At 34.3% G+C, this 17,354-nt stretch overlaps 2 long non-coding RNA genes across 2 annotated transcripts; both read left to right on the forward strand.

The window, feature by feature from the left end:
* Positions 1-123: 123 nt before the first annotated feature.
* LOC131948153 (uncharacterized) lies at positions 124-3,382 on the forward strand. Its single transcript, XR_009387980.1, has 4 exons — positions 124-165; positions 438-524; positions 2,483-2,539; positions 3,270-3,382. It is a non-coding gene; the product is annotated as an uncharacterized LOC131948153 (long non-coding RNA).
* A 10,989-nt stretch (positions 3,383-14,371) lies between these two features.
* On the forward strand, positions 14,372-17,083 carry LOC131948151 (uncharacterized). Its single transcript, XR_009387977.1, has 4 exons — positions 14,372-14,501; positions 14,853-14,941; positions 15,314-15,379; positions 16,940-17,083. It is a non-coding gene; the product is annotated as an uncharacterized LOC131948151 (long non-coding RNA).
* The last annotated feature ends 271 nt before the right edge of the window (positions 17,084-17,354 follow it).

Raw genomic sequence — 17,354 nt, forward strand, 5'->3', positions numbered from 1 at the left:
AAACTTCCGATACAACTTTAAATTGAAATTAAAGTTGAGAACTCGATGTAGAATTACATTCTTTCTTAGATGTGTTTTTATTTTGTCGAACTTTAATAACTACAACTTCAATATATCCATTATAGAATTTTGTGCTTGAGAAGTTATGAGAGATCTGCTAAAATGGTAATTTAACTTGAATCTTAAAAAATGTTTTGCTTATGTGCAAGAAAAGTTCGTACTAGGTAATCCAGCTAACAATACACCTTGCATTTGGCTTTCAAAAGATTATTACATAATATGTATGTTTATAGATGATATATTGATATAAGAAAATGCACATTTGAGAACTCAACGCTACAGCCTACGTATATTAACCACTTTACGATAAGTACTTAAATTATGTGACTGTTAAGGCACAATATTTTCTTATAAAGATATTGCATGTTTTATTTCAGGAAATCAATGCCTTTGAAGAGAGTACAAATACTTATTCTACTACTTCTTCTTTATGGACAGCATATTCAAGCAGAGAGACATTTTAAGTATGTTTTTTTTTTAAATTGAAATTGAAATTGAAATCGAAAGTAGAAACACAAAGTAATTACAATGATAAACAATAATTAGATATTAATTTGCTATATTACTCACTATGCTATGGATATATTTGGGTTTAGGGGTCTACTTCACACATTACGTGGTCTGCCAGGTCCGATAGGCAATTTTAATATACACATGTCAAAGAGGTCATACCATAGCTTAATTGTTTTGTCCTTTAAAAGCATCAAATTCTTTCTTTAAAAGTTTCTTAGCTGGGACTTAAAATGAATAATAATTAACAAAGTTACTAAAACTAAATTCAAAATGATAATACAATAGGGCAGGGGTCGGCAACATGCGGCTCTTTTGATGTCAGTATGCGGCTCTCCAGTTCCATAATAATGATTTTAATTTTCAAAACTAAAAAAAATATTATACTGTAAAAACAAAAACAACTTTAGACAAAATAAAAACAACGAGAATGGATGGAGTAGAGCGTATATGGACAGCTGAAAGCCAGTGTTTCTTTCAGACTTTTTCTCCGGGTGGGGGGGTGGTGGCACTTGATATTCTCCGGCGGAGGCTGGGCATTTTTCTAAGGGGGGGGGGGGTCATTGGTAAAAGTATGTGTTCTTTATCGTATGGGGGGGGGGGACTCTGGCCAGCCCCACAAATGTGCTGTGGTCAACCCCGTGGCAATGTTTCCAAGCTTTTCACTACTGAAATGTACATAGTAATGTTAGTTGTTCTTTAAAATTTAGAACATTTTGTAGATTGTAACTTTTGGCTCTTCCGTCTTAAAAGGTTGCCAACCCCTGCATTAGGGTCATGAGATTTCTTTCTTTTATAACGTACCTATGCCACTTGCCAGTGTAATTAAGGAAACCACATAGATTATTGTGAAAATATTGTGTTATTTTTAAGCCATTGCGAGAAACAAAGTAATTGTTCTCAAGCTGTAAGCTTATTTCTTCCTATGATATTTTATGAGCTCGAACCTCTTAAAAGGAGAATCAAAGTAATAGCAATAAACTAAAATGAATCGCGTATTTTGAGATTTCCCAATGTATAAAATCTATATACGAAAATTAAAACCACAAAATTTACCATGATTGCGGTTTAAAAAAAAAACAGCACACTTAGCAGGTTCCCTAATGACTTACTTGACTTAATCCTCTTTGCTCCTTATGGAACATAGGGTCTCCACCATTTCCTTCCATTTCTTCCGATCCCCGGCTATTAATTTAGCCATCGCCCAAGACATCCCTGTTGGCTTCAGTTCTTCAAGAAGACTCCGCCTCCAGGTCTGTTCCCTCATGCACATGGGTAAACGACATTACCCCCTCTAAATCATTAACCCACCAGTCATTTCGAAAGACAGATAGGGGTAGGAGCATACCGAGGCGTTGCGAGCGCTGGGCGGGGGTGCGGACCGCATCAAGTGACACCATTTTGGGGGGGGGGGGGTGACACCAGGCGAAAATTGCAAAATAATTATTTAAAGTTAAATAGACTTTTCAGTACAAATCGACAATTATTACAACACGGTTAAGGTGAAACCATGACGTAAGTGTGCTAAATATAAAGAAAACAACGCTACATCCAACTGTATTATTAACAGACTATAGATAAACATCGTTACTATTAAGTATGTTGGCCGACATACAAACACACACACACACACACACACATATATATATATATATATATATATATATATATATATATATATATATATATATATATATATATATATATATGGAAAGTCATATTGATATAGATATAGGTAAATGTAAGGCTAAGGGATAAAGATAGTGATGTTAAAAATTCAATTATATAGAGAAAGAGCTATTGAAAACGATAAACTTAAAGATAGGCATTAGGTTGATCATTTTATATCCGTTTAAGTGCTTGTAGTTTTATTAGTATGTATATGTATAATTTTACTGAAATGAACTTTTAGAACATGTACCAGAGGGATGTGCGGAGTCCTCAAATGTTGCACGGGATATTATTGCAGGTAATAACACAAATACTTATGTTTATATCGTTGTTAAAATATTTAGTTAACAAGTACATTCAATTATACGTTATCGACGAATATCACTGCAAAAACTTACACTAATAATTATAAATGTATTACCATGAATTTGTCACTGTAGTAATTTGTATATGTTTTAGAAGAACGAATTAACATTATAAAACGCTTCATGCTGATATAGTGTGAAGCTTACTTTTAATAAAACCACAACGTCTAATCACAATTGGCTTTGGCGATAAACATGAAATGTCTTGAAGCTCCTTCTTCTTTTTCTACACTTACCAAATTCCAAGACTATCTTGGCCCAAGTACTTATTCTTATTTTTGAAAATTCCAGTTTATTGTTTATCTACTGTCGGTATTGTTTGTTGGTTATTGCGGAATAGTTGTCCTAACCATTCACTTTTCGATATTGCCTGATTTTTCCCCATTTGTTTTACCTATAGTTCTGCGCTTGTAATTTTCTCTAAATATGCAACACGCAGAGTCCCATTGACACTGAAATTTTAGGAATACCAAGAGTTGCTATTGTTTTTTAATATATTATAGCAAAGTTAAACTAAATCGAAACAAACTCATGTCGACTTAGATTAGTCATTGAAAATATTTTGAGTGTTTACAGAACGAAAAAAAAAAACGCTTAGGAGAAAAAAAAACGTTGAGATATTTTGACCTCTGATGAATGTATTTATTTTAAACTTATTTACAGACACGTTGGAGTTGCTCGTCCCAGATGTTTTGTTATCTCCTCCTGAGTGCTGTTTATATTACACATTAGCGACGCACATCTGAAAATTTTACTTACTGGATAAACAAACAGAAATATATATATATATATATATATATATATATATATATATATATATATATATATATATATATATATATACAAAATATATAAATATAAATAAATAAAATATGTATATAAATTAATTAATAAATTAATAAATAAATATATATATATATATAAATATATATATATATATATATATATATATATATATATATATATATATATATATATATATATATAAATAAATATATATATATATATATATATATATATATATATATATATCGAAATCAAAACTTTTAAAAATGAGTCTTAAGATTTTTAAAGAGTTGAAAACGATTGATGTAACTACACTTTGTATTAAAAAAAGATAAAAACTCGAATGCAATAGATACCACTCTACCACTGAAACATTATATTTCACACAATAAATTTGGCAACGTCCTGTCCTCCCTACTTACACTCATGTATTTTTACGTCTAAACTTATTTATCATTTTAATTCGTTTCAGCGTTTCATTTTAGTCATTTTTAAGGGGTCGTCCATAAATGACGTCACACTCGTAGGGGGGAGGAGGTACGTAATTTTGTGACGATGTGTAATGAGGGGGAGAGGGGGGGGGGGGGGGGGTCAGACCGTGCGACGTCACACTTTTGCATTATAAAAAAGCAATGTTAGGTAACTAATTTTAGACGTTATTTCGCGTTTTAGAAAACTGTTTTAATAAATTGTAATAGAAATTGGTTAAAATACTCTATTTTGACAGAGTTCAGACAAGATTTTAGAAAAATATCGATGTTTCAAAAAAAATTCAACTGAAATTTTGAGAGGGATTGTAGGTGTGACGCCATTTTTTTGGGGGGGGTCTGGCTTTTTGTGACGACGTGTGACGAAGGGGAGGGGGGAGGTAAATATCGTCAAGCAAAGCGTGACGTCATTTATGGATGACCCCTAATAAAAAATGGTCATTTAAAATAGCCAGTATCTTTAACTCAACAAAATATGTAAATAAACGTGTTTATTTATATTTTTATTTCTTAATAGCTTGAAATTTACTTTAAAATAAATATATATAAATTGTTACGTCTAAACGTAATTTCATTTCTTTCAAAGTTTCATTACAGTCAGTTTTTATCTTATAAAATTCATAACTATTATCTTTAAACAATGCTCAATAATATTACTTTTAGGTCTAGATCTAGTTTTATAAATAAGTATAGCTTGAAAATTACTATAAAATATTTTTGGTCTAAAATAATTACTTATCATTCTTATTTGATTCAGATTTTCATTTCAGTCAGTTTTTATTATTCAGTCATTTTAATTAGCTGATAAACTTAACCAGCTATCAATAAAATATGTAAAAAAAATGGTGAACATTTTTATAATAAGTAACACCTTTTTTTAAAGCAATTCATTTTGCCACGCTGTGTACAAAATCGCGCACTACATTTATTTATTTGGAAAAATACGCTACTTGCACTATGCTACTTGCACTAACATGATTAATTAAAAAAGTAAAAAGTTTCATTGGTAATCTATCGTTTTAGGTACGTAAAATCGCCCACAGCTAGTAAAGTACGAAAAAAGTTACCTCATTGATAAGGCTTTAATAGAAGTATATTGTGATATATTTTTCAAAACAAATCCTCCTCAAAATGTGAAATAATTATTAAAATTGAAGGAGTCACCTGTTTTTCACATTACTAGTCGCGAGCGATTTTACGTACCTAAAACGATAATTACCAAAAATTGAAAACGTCTAGAAAAGAAATTTGCTTAAAATGTTGGATGGTTTCCAGGAATGAATAGAATACTAAACCTTTGCATTATTTTTATGATACAATTTAATACTTCAATAACAACCATGTGTACAGATTCATCCACCGTGTCGAAAGGGATTTTAGCATTATCTGGATTGAAAAAATCCTAGTTGTAAAAATAAAATAAAAGGATTACAATCAGTAATTCTTTTACGATATTTAGGGAAGATTTTTTACAATTTTTATTTGCAAAGGTGAGTGTGGTGAGAATTGGAACAAAAATTTTTTTCCCTTTGATCTTTTTAGAATAATCCCAAATTTTCCAATCACTTAATGGACACCAGTGAGTTGACGAAAATCCTTCCATAATGGTGTTGACATGGAATAAAAATGTGCTTTTTTTTTAGATTTAGGACCGTAAAAATAATAAAAGATGAAATTTTATTAAAAAACTTAAGCCTAAAATTAATTCAGAAATTTAATATTTTTAGAATCAATGCTATACAAGTTGCAAGATCCAGAGAACATGAAAATAATTTGTTGAGCTTAAGGCTACATTTCTATTTATTTTCATCAAGCCTAAGTTATACCCGATGCTTCACTTTCGTGAGACAAACATTGATTTGCTGTAAAGGAACTCCGTGATCGATTTCTGACATCCCCACTTTATTTTTTTTTGCTTACAAAAATTTTGCAGATCAAGTTTTTGAATAACAATGCAAATTTAAACCCCATGACCTAGTTTTTCTTTTTTTAGCTTACAATGTGTACAATAAAATTTATCGCTGCCTTTCGAATAGCAGGATCCCATTGTTTATGTCGCCATTACACGTGAAAACCAAATTGTTTTTGCTTTTTTTTAATACATCCAATCTTTAGTAAAGTCAGAAAAAAACCAGACAGGCAGGTTTTATAACCATATTAATTGTAACTACGCCGTACATGATTTTTAAATTAATTTATAGACCTCTCAAATACCTTTGAGACTTTTCTCGCTGGCATCCATTATGCAATTGTTTAATTAAAGTTTGACATCGAAAATGAAGACGTTTATGACGCAAAATTTATAGTTTGTTAGATATGGGACCGGGTTGACCAGATGTGGAATAGACAACAGGAGAAGAGGACAGTCATCCAATGTATTTATTGCAATAAATCGATAGATGTTTAGTTAAATATAATTTAGGCTAAGTACTTGACTGTAAAGATGAAAATTTTCCTTTAAAACAACTAAATGAGAGATACGGATGTATGTGGTGAGATGTTGAATATTTTTTCCAATTTCTGACCAAAGCTACAAAACTATTTTGTGGCATACTTTAAAACAAGTTAATTAAAAAAGTCTAGTGACATTTGTGCGCAATTTCCTTATGTTATCTAAAAATAGCTCTGACGTATAATGTTGGGGTGCGTTCAAGCTAGAAGAACAATCGGTTTGTAGGTGTTTATGTAATTTTAAAATTTGTGACCGAACGAGAGAATATTTTTGAAAACTTTCTTCGGCAAGATTGTTCTAAATTATGACAGGAATCGATTGGTACATGTTTCAAGTCGCTAAGTGGTCTGGTTGCCGAGATATGGGCCTAAAACTGCTTTTTTTCGAGATTTTTTGGCTTTTCTGGGAAATCCATGAAAGAAACCCGGAATTTTTATGGCCTATGTTCATCCTCGTAACTTGCTTAACATAATTGCTTTTGGAACTAGTCATCGATATTGCTTCGTTGAGGAGGAGATACGACTTAAAGCTGCGGACACACATTCATCCATCCATCCATCCATCCATCCAGAAATGACGGGTTAATAAACGCAATTCTCCAGAATGGAAATTGCGCTAAAAAATAATCTAAGTTGTAATTAGCACAAAACATACAAAAATAATTAAAATAAATAATGAACTTACCCTACCAATAGAATAGTCATGGTCAAAGAAATGTTGACTCTGTCCAAAGGGTCGTGAAGACGCGTAGAAATATTTTAGGCACTTTCCTGTACTTCTAACTAACAAATTGAAGTTATTAATAACTTTCTGTCTGAAGCATCCTAGTTTATGCGGATACATTGAAATTTTGGCCGAAATTACCAAAATAATGCTTTCTCGAATTATAACTGACGATAACTTGCTTGTGCCCACAAAAGACACGCAAAAAAACAAAAATACTGGCACGCACATGCATTTTACAAGCTAAACGTTAGTAAAACTAAATCTCATTTTTAACAGATTTAAATCTGAGAATGTTTGAACACAAAAATAGTTTTAGATTCTCTATATTGACTGGGGAAAAAACAGACAGTGACCTTAAAGTCGAGGAATAAATTGTTATACGTTCTTGAAGAAAATACTTCGATTAGCAGGGCGAATAAGCAAGCAGTGCTAAAATGTTGCTGTGTACAGAGGTTATATTTTTAAAAAAAATGATACGTTTATCAGTTCCTGAATGAGTAAAATGTATTTATGTATTGCCTCGTTTAAAATGTAACTATTGTCAGAGATTTGTTTTTTTGTTTAACTGTGCTCGTTCGAAGCTTAATCAAAATAAAACCGCTAAATAGCACTAATTATAAACTAACTAGTAATATTTTTGTTTTAACGCTTACAAGTAACGGATATTTTTTTATATCTTTGTATTACCAAAATGTTTCTTCTTCTTCTTCTTCGTTCTTAATTATTAGTGTTGAAGGGGATCGAGATTTATCTGCCAGTGGATTTGAACTCGAGACTTTGTTCGAATTTATCAACCATGAGCTTTTTGCCGACTCGACCACGCCTCCAACACAATTAAGCGTTACGTGTCAACTTGTTATGCGCCATTGAGGCCATTGACTCCGATTTCAGCCTGCTTTTCTTTTTGGATCTGCTTCCATAGCCTTTGTCCAACCAAGAACAATCTACAAGGCAGCAGTTGTTTAATTTTGGAGTTGTCTCTCCTAGAAGAGTGGCTGTCCCCAGCTAACGAGCCTCATCTGCCCAAGGGTTCGAACTCGAGACTTTTCGGTTTAGCAACCATGAGCTTTACCGACTCGACCACTACCAAAATGTTTAAGTATGATAACTTAACGCGTAAAGAACATGAATGTCGTATTGTAGTAGTACTTTTTTTCGTAAAATAAAAAATAAAAAAAACATTTAAAAAAACAATATATAATCTATTCATTAAACATTGTTCATTTTATCTAATTACTTAGATGACATCTAGAAAAATAACAATATTGGGGACGGTTTATTCAGGTTTCAGAGCTAATTTGTTTGTAACTTGTAGAGACATCTACGATTTAATGCCGATAAATAAAATAACTGCTGCAGATTATTCTTAGGTAAGGCACATGATATTTATCGGCTTTTTTTTGCAGGTAGGCTACTAAACTTAATCGTTTTTAAGATTAGGAGAACCGCGAGACTGATATCAATATCCAGATCAATATCCACATCCATCCACATCCACATCCCTTCCACATCCACATCCACATCCCTTCCACATCCACATCCACATCCACATCGACATCCACATCCCTTCCACATCGACATCCATCCACATCTACATCCACATCCCTTCCACATCCACATCCACATCCACATCCACATCCACATCGACATCCACATCCCTTCCACATCGACATCCATCCACATCTACATCCACATCCCTTCCACATCCACATCCATCCACATCTACATACACATCCCATCCCATCCACATCCACATCCATATCCACATCCATCTCCACGTCCACATCCACATCCACATCCACATCCACATCCGCATCCGCATCCACATCCCCATCAACATCCACATCCACATCCACATCCACATCCACATCCACATCCACATCAACATCTACATCTACATCTACATCTACATCTACATCTACATCTACATCTACATCTACATCTACATCTACATCTACATCTACATCTACATCTACATCTACATCTACATCTACATCTACATCTACATCTACATCTACATCTACATCTACATCTACATCTACATCTACATCTACATCTACATCTACATCTACATCTACATCTACATCTACATCTACATCTACATCTACATCTACATCTACATTTACATCTACATCTACATCTACATCTACATCTACATCTACATCTACATCTACATCTACATCTACATCTACATCTACATCTACATCTACATCTACATCTACATCTACATCTACATCTACATCTACATCTACATCTACATCTACATCTACATCTACATCTACATCTACATCTACATCTTCATCTACATCTACATCTACATCTACATCTACATCTACATCTACATCTACATCTACATCTACATCTACATCTACATCAACATCTACATCGTACACGTACACGTACACGTACACGTACACGTACACGTACACGTACACGTACACGTACACGTACACGTACACGTACACGTACACGTACACGTACACGTACACGTACACGTACACGTACACGTACACGTACACGTACACGTACACGTACACGTACACGTACACGTACACGTACACGTACACGTACACGTACACGTACACGTACACGTACACGTACACGTACATATCTATGTCCATATCGGTATTCTATCTATATATCCTTAATCTTAATCCTTAGCCTCGCTCTAATTTACCATTACCGCCTTCTATACAGTAAAAAGCAATTTTCTTATTTCTACAAATAAAATAGATTTCACCGACAATCGATTTTTGCATCCTTATAGTCCACTTCATCGCCAGGTAAAAACTTTGAAAGCTCAAGCTGTGGTCATACCCAAGCCTCTTAACACCAAAATTATAATGACACTGAAGATTGGTTTTTAAATCTCTCAACGACCCAATTCCTTGAACCTTTGTTTAACACGTAGCCTAGATGAGTGTATTAACATAACGTAGTTACCGTAAAATAAATGTTTTTGTTAGATTTACAGTAAGACAGCAGTCATAAACTAGCTACACTCACACATCCATTAAGGCCAGCAGCCATAAGCTAGCTATAATTACACATCCATTAAGGCCCTGCAGCCTTAAACTAACTACACTCACACATACATTAAGAGCAGCAGGTATAAATTGGCTACATTCCATGGGATCAAAATTGATCTAATCGCTTATTTGATTAAGCTACACAGCTATAAGTACACACTTAAAACTCTACCTAATGGGGCCACATTATTATATCTTACACAGCAGATTTAAAAACAATATTAACTGGCTACATTTGAATATATGTTAACGGAAGCAGTCATAAACGTGCATTAATCACATTCATAAAGGGTTAAAGCCACAAATAGCTTTAAAATCTTTCGGTCTTGAGAAATTGGTCTTCGTCCACGACCACCACTCCCCTGTCAACCGTTTTAGCTTTTTACAGCTCTGCGCATGTTTTCTGAGGAACTCTTCTGCGTTAAACCTGGGGGGGGGGGGGGTCCTCAGCGGTGTAGCGAGGTCGGGTGTCACCCGGTGCGGCACTTAATGGTGTAACCCGCAGAGGTGTAGCGACCCTTCCCGGGGACAAACTTTCAATTTTCGTTTCTCCCCCCCCCCCCCACACTTTCGATTTGCACCTCTTAAAACACTATTTAACACTCGAATTAATCACTACATTAAGTGGAATTATCATTTTGCTCTATATATTCTCCTATTTTTTGCCTTGGTGTCACCCCCCTAAATGGTGTCACGCCCCTAAATGGTGTCACCCCCTAAATGGTGTCACCCGGTGCGGTCCGAACCCCACGCCCCCCCTCGCTACGCCTATTAGGTTCCTAACGTTACTATCCTTTCAGAGGCCCATGGGGCAGGTGAAGTAGAGTGCACCTGTTTCTGTGACCTCGGTATGTGAAGGTACATATGGTCATCACTATGCCCAGCCGCGTTTACTTTCATTAATGTAAGTAAGGTACCCAATATGATTTTAGAATGTCGTAAAAGAATTTTCCATAGTTTATCCATTCTGATACTAGATGCCATTCGAAGAGTCTATTAAATTAATCTGTTTAGTAATAGTGCAACTCCGTTTCTGTGGAACTCTTCTTTATCTTGGCTGAGAAGAGTTTTGCATTTTTGTAGTCTAATTTTCCAAGCGTGTTTCAACGTAAACCACTAGGTCCTTGAATGTATAGTCTAGACCCCTAACAAGCTCTGACAAAGTTCTAAAGCTCCATCTTTCCAAGTTAAAGTATACCGTTTAATGAGGACATTTTTGTTTTTCTTAACTTTGAGTAGATAAGTCTGCCTTACTAGGTTCATTTTTTTCGATTTTGGGGCTCTGCTCCCTACTAATAATTTATTTTTGTGGTTCTTCTTTTTCTTTGGTTTCTGAATTGGTTGACATTTTAATGGTCAGGGTGTTAGTATTTAACCAAAAAAACTAAACTTTTTTCGGGGGGGGTGGGGTGATGCATCTTGTCTAGCCCAATTCTTATGACTTGTTTCTTCTTCTTCGTTCTTACTTGTAAAGTTGAAAGTCATTTCCTCCAAAATGATTGTCAAATTTCAAACATTGTAATAAAGGAATCAACACATCAAACGTTGACCTCTCATTATAACCTACACTGACACGTGGCATCATCTCAGCAGGCGTTTTTTTTTTATTGATTTCAGACGAATAGGTCAGGAGAGAGAGAACACAATTTACACATTGCACAAGACATCTAAAAAGATTAAATATCTTTTGATTTTTCATTATTTAAAAAAAATCGTTTAAGTTAATAAAGCAGTGGAATTGGTCATGGGGGGTGGGGGTTAAAATATTTTTCCATATGTACAAAATCTATATATATATAACAATGTATGTGTGTGTGTGTGTCTGTCTGTGTGTCTTTTATGCATTACCACACCTCTTATCACATTGCCGTCGAACTTTGGGAAGTTGTTAAAAATACTCCTGGGGATGTTTCTGCGGAAAAAAAATTCAAATGCGCAGGGGTGGCGCCCTGGCAGGGCTCGATTTGTTTTTCTCTATATACGTTCTTAAAAAATAAGAGTCGATTGCAGATTGACACTGTTCATCCAATCGCCGTCAAACTTTGGGGAGCTGATTAGAGCAATGCAGGGAAGGGTTCTGTAAAAAGTCATTTTTAATTTCGCAAGAGCGGCGCCACGGGAGGGTGCGATTTTTCTCTTTATATGGTATATAAAAATAATAAAAGTGAATTCCAGTGACACCGCTCATACGATCAGCATGAAATTTAGGGAAGATGTTGAGAATATTCCTGGAGAGGTTTCTGTGCAAAAAAACATTTTCGAATTTTCAGGGGTGGCACTGCGGCAGGGCGCGATTTGTTTTTTTTTTATATGCGATATACAAAAATAATAAAAGTGAATTGCGGTGACACCGTTCACACGATCGCCATGAAACATTGGGAAGATGTTGAGAATATTCCTGGGGAGGTTTCTGCGCTAAAAACATTTTCAAATTTGCAGGGGTGGCGCCCCGACAGGGCGCGATTTGTATTTTTTCTTTATAACGGTTTATGAAAATAAAAGTCGATTTTGGTTTGACACCGTTCATCCAATAGGCATGAGACTTTGTGGGGTTGATTTGAACACTACCTGGAAGGGTGTGCTAAAAAAAAATTTTACAATGGCGGCGCCACGGGAGGGTGCGATTTTTCTCTATATACAGTATATAAAAATTAATTTAATTTTGCATTGAAGGCCCCCGGCAGGATGCCATTTGGCGCCCTGTTTTTTACCGTGAGCGCTATGGCGACTACGTTTGGTCTAAGCGGCCTGATAGACAATGGATAGGATGTGGCGTTACAAACGCTCACTAAATTGAATCAGGCGTGTCCGCCGGCGCCCTGGTAGGGTGCGATTTGGCTGCAATCAAAAATTTCAGTTTCAGCCCCCAAAGGCTCACATGGGCCGCTGAGGGCCATAATATGCGTTTTATTTTAATAATCAGAAAAACGAACCAAGGTTAGATTATTAACTGGGATGTTACTTTTTGTCCGTAAAAACAGTTTCGTCACTTTGCGAATGATGCAATTAGCATCTATTTTTAGACAATCAATCAGAAATTGAGATCGAGCATCTAATAATAGACTATTGGTAACGCTAACATATTGCATCATTCACACTGATGTGAAAACACGTCAAATACTTTTTTACGTGCTAAAGAAAATAATCCTGTTCATTTGTGTCACTTTTGCGAATGACGCTATCTGCATTATTGTTAACAGGATGCTATTTAGCACGATGGCGCCTGTTAGTTTTTAAGGAGCCAGGGGCCGTACGTGGCGCCTATTCGGTAGTGTAATCGAGGAGGGGGGGTGCTCCTAAGAGCGCCCCTCTACGTCCCAGACACATGGGTGATCACCGAAGTGTGTTCTACCTGATTATTTCGGTAAATGATTAATGTACACATAAGGTTTTCACGCGGTAGTGTAGGTAAATCCTTGTCCCGATATTTATGATCCAGTGCAGGCATTGTTTACATTTAAATAACTCTCTTTCAGAAAACAAGGATTGGTAACGTATGGATGAAACCCTTCTTCTATTCCCGCGGCAACGCGCGGGGACGGGTACCCTAGTCATATATATATATATATATATATATATATATATATATATATATATATATATATATATATATATATATATATATATATGTATGTATGTATGTATGTATGTATGTATATGTATGTATGTATATGTATGTATATATATATATATATATATATATATATATATATATATATATATAGATAGATAGAGAGAGAGAGAGAGAGAGAGAGGTATGAGTCCATATGGGAGGGGTTATATATATATATATATATATATATATATATATATATATATATATATATATATATATATATATGTATGTATGTATATATATATATATATATATATATATATATATATATATATATATATATATATATATATATATATATATATATATATATATATATATGTATGTATGTATGTATGTATGTATGTATGTATGTATGTATGTATGTATATGTATGTATGTATATATATATATATATATATATATATATATATATATATATATATATATATATATATATATATATATATATATATATATATATATATATATATATATAGATAGATAGATAGATAGATAGATAGATAGATAGATAGATAGATAGATAGATAGAGAGAGAGAGAGAGAGAGAGAGAGAGGTATGAGTCCATGGGAGGGGTTATAACCCCCCTAACCCCCCCCCCCCCCCTTGCCTACGCCACTGTAATAAAGGCAAAATTGTAAAGCAAGTAGAGTGACGCCTTATTCTCGATTATACAATATACAGCTAAAGTGGAAAAAAAAAACCTTTCGTATCATCACATCTCAACTGCGAACACGCTTCGTGGTTTATCGAACTGTAGACTGCAGAATCGAAATTTGACCGTCTACATTTCTTAAGTATGTAAGCTACATTTTAGTCTTGTTTTAATATTAGCTATTTAGCATACGTATTGCAAACAAATTTTGGAGGCAACATAGTATATGTGAACAAAGGACGTTTTATTAAATGAGAAAATACTGAAGATAAAATTGAGTTTTTAAATCACTGCGCTTTAAAAAGATTTGATTAGCGCTTTGTTAGCTTATTCCGAAATATTCGTTAATATATTCAACAAACTATTAAAAAAGTAAAATGAATAAGACATGTAGTAGAATAGAAATTTAATATGAAAAACACAATAATTTGTCAATAAGATGTGCCAAAAAAGAAATATTTTCTCAACTTGTGTTTTTTTACACATCTTTTAGACATTTCATCTTATCATGAAGCTACTCATCTTCTTCACCCTATTGACTGTTGTGTCGTCAAGGTTCATGTATAAGGAAGCCGTCGACAAGTAGCGTTTTTTTTTTTATTTTTTTACATTTTAAAAATGTACTATAAACTTTTGACGGCAGTTGTTAAAAAAAATAGTTGAAAATTAAATTAAAGTTTATTTGATGCTAGTAATTACACATATTTACATGTTTTGTCATTATTGAAAACTAATTATAAATGATGTTCGGTGAATGAATGCAGATAAGTTTATAATTTTTTTAAAAATTATAATTAAAAAAGAATTTGTCGCTTGTAGTAGCTGTACGATTTAGCTTGTTTAAAGTGTTGAATAATGTTAACATTTTGAATACATATTTTCCAGTAAATGTAATATATTTCACTTTTGTTAAAACAAAAAAGAAATAGTTGAAATCGTTATTGATATACGCAGAAAATATGACTGCTCTCCCCTGTTTTGTGAGGGAAAAGTTAAATGCTGTGAAGGCTACAGATGTGGGTAAGATACATGTTGAAAAGATAATTTGAATATTGACTTACCAGAGTTGTTTTAAGGGGGGGGGGAGGCTCCTTTAAAAAAAACTTTTCAAATTGTGGGTCTATAAAAAAACAATATTTTTAATACCCCAAAATTTCCCCAAAATTAAGTGTTTTGAACGGACACAAGTTTTGAACATTCGTAATAACTTATTTTGAAGATATGCACTTAAAATGTTTAGCTGAGTACCCAAAAATATGGAAGAAGATTATGAATTCATTATTTATTGGGCATAAAATATAATATTATATGAATGTTGGAAAACGAACGAGGGGGTTAATTTTTCAAGATGGCCGCCGTTGTCATAGTTACCAAGATTTTTTCACCATATTTTAGTGGAAATGCATATGCGGATCAAACTTAATAAAGCTGTATAGAAATAACTGTTTTCTAACGAGTATTAAAAACGTGTATTTTTACCGGAGCCTCCACCCTTAAATAGATATGGTTTAACTATTTCAAAAGCTGAGCTCTACAATACGTCGTTGGTTGTTAACTTACCAGAGACGTTTAAAATAGATATGGTTTAACTATTTCAAACGTTGAGCTCTAAAATAAGACTGATTGTTAACAGATTCGTTTCAAGTAAAGGTGGTTTAATTTTTCATGCATGTTGCTTCATTTATATAGATTTAACGAGAAGTTATAAGTTTAAGCTCTATACTTTATTCTCTATACTTATTCAATATTGAATTTTTTCTCACAATATCAAAACACGCAAGGGCGAAAATATGCGTATAAATACAGTGGTACTTCGACATACGAGTATCTCGACATACGAGTAGCTCGACATACGAGTATCTCGACATACGAGTAACTCGACATACGAGTATCTCGACATATGAGTATCTCGACATACGAGTATCCCGACATACGAGTATCTCGACATACGAGTAACTCGACATACGAGTATCTCGACATACGAGTATCTCGACATACGAGTATCTCGACATACGAGTAACTCGACATACGAGTAAGGCCACATACGAGTATCTCGACATACGAGTATCTTGACATACGAGTATCTCGACATACGAGCCAAGAGCAGTCGTGTAAACCTTGTGGGTACCCCGTGTAAACTTATTGGGTACCCCCTGTAAACTTAGTGGGTACCCCCGTGTAAACTTCGTGGGTATCCCCGTGTAAACGTGGTGGGTACCCCCGTGTAAACTTGGTGGGTACCTCCGTGTAAACGTGGTTGGTAACCCCGTGTAAATTTAGTGGGTACCCCCGACTAAACGTGGTGGGTACCCCGTGTAAACTTGGTGGGTACCCCCATGTAAACTTGGTGGGTGCCCCTGTCAAAACTTGGTGGGTACCTCATCTAAACTTGATGGGTACCCCCGTGTAAACTTCGTGGGTACCCAGTGTACAGCGGCTGTTATCATGGGGTAAGAGAAATGCTCGAATATATTTACCCCGTTTCCTGTCTGCATTACAATAAGCTCAAGATTTTATCTGGCAATGACCAATTAAGAGAGATAGTTATCATCGTTGATTGCTTTGTGTTCTGTTCCACAGAGAAGGCAATCTGGCCAATGTCTGCATCCCAAATCATGTAACTATTCAAACTCCAGATAAATAGGCTGATTGATTAGAACTTCAGTGCCAAATAAACAAAAAACGTGTTACCTTTTAACTTGGAATGAAAAGAAATATTGAATTTTCATGTCTTGAGTTGTGTATGAAAACGTTGTTGGTGTATAAATATATACCAGAAATAAGTGTGCAACTGTGTGAAGTTTGAAGCTTGAATGTAAACAAAACAAACTAAAGGGGCTTTCAAGATAAGAAAATAAAAATCGGAAAGGGGCCAAGACAAAGAGAGAGAGAGAGAGAGAGAGAGAGAGAGAGAGAGAGAGAGAGAGAGAGAGAAACAGAAAGAGAAAAATAGGAAAGAAGAGAAAGATGTGGGTCGTCGTAGTTTTGTTCAGTG

The sequence above is a fragment of the Physella acuta genome, unplaced genomic scaffold (genome assembly GCF_028476545.2).
Source record: "Physella acuta isolate Inbredline_101_S28 unplaced genomic scaffold, ASM2847654v3 ptg000627l, whole genome shotgun sequence".
NCBI classification, from domain to species: domain Eukaryota; kingdom Metazoa; phylum Mollusca; class Gastropoda; family Physidae; genus Physella; species Physella acuta.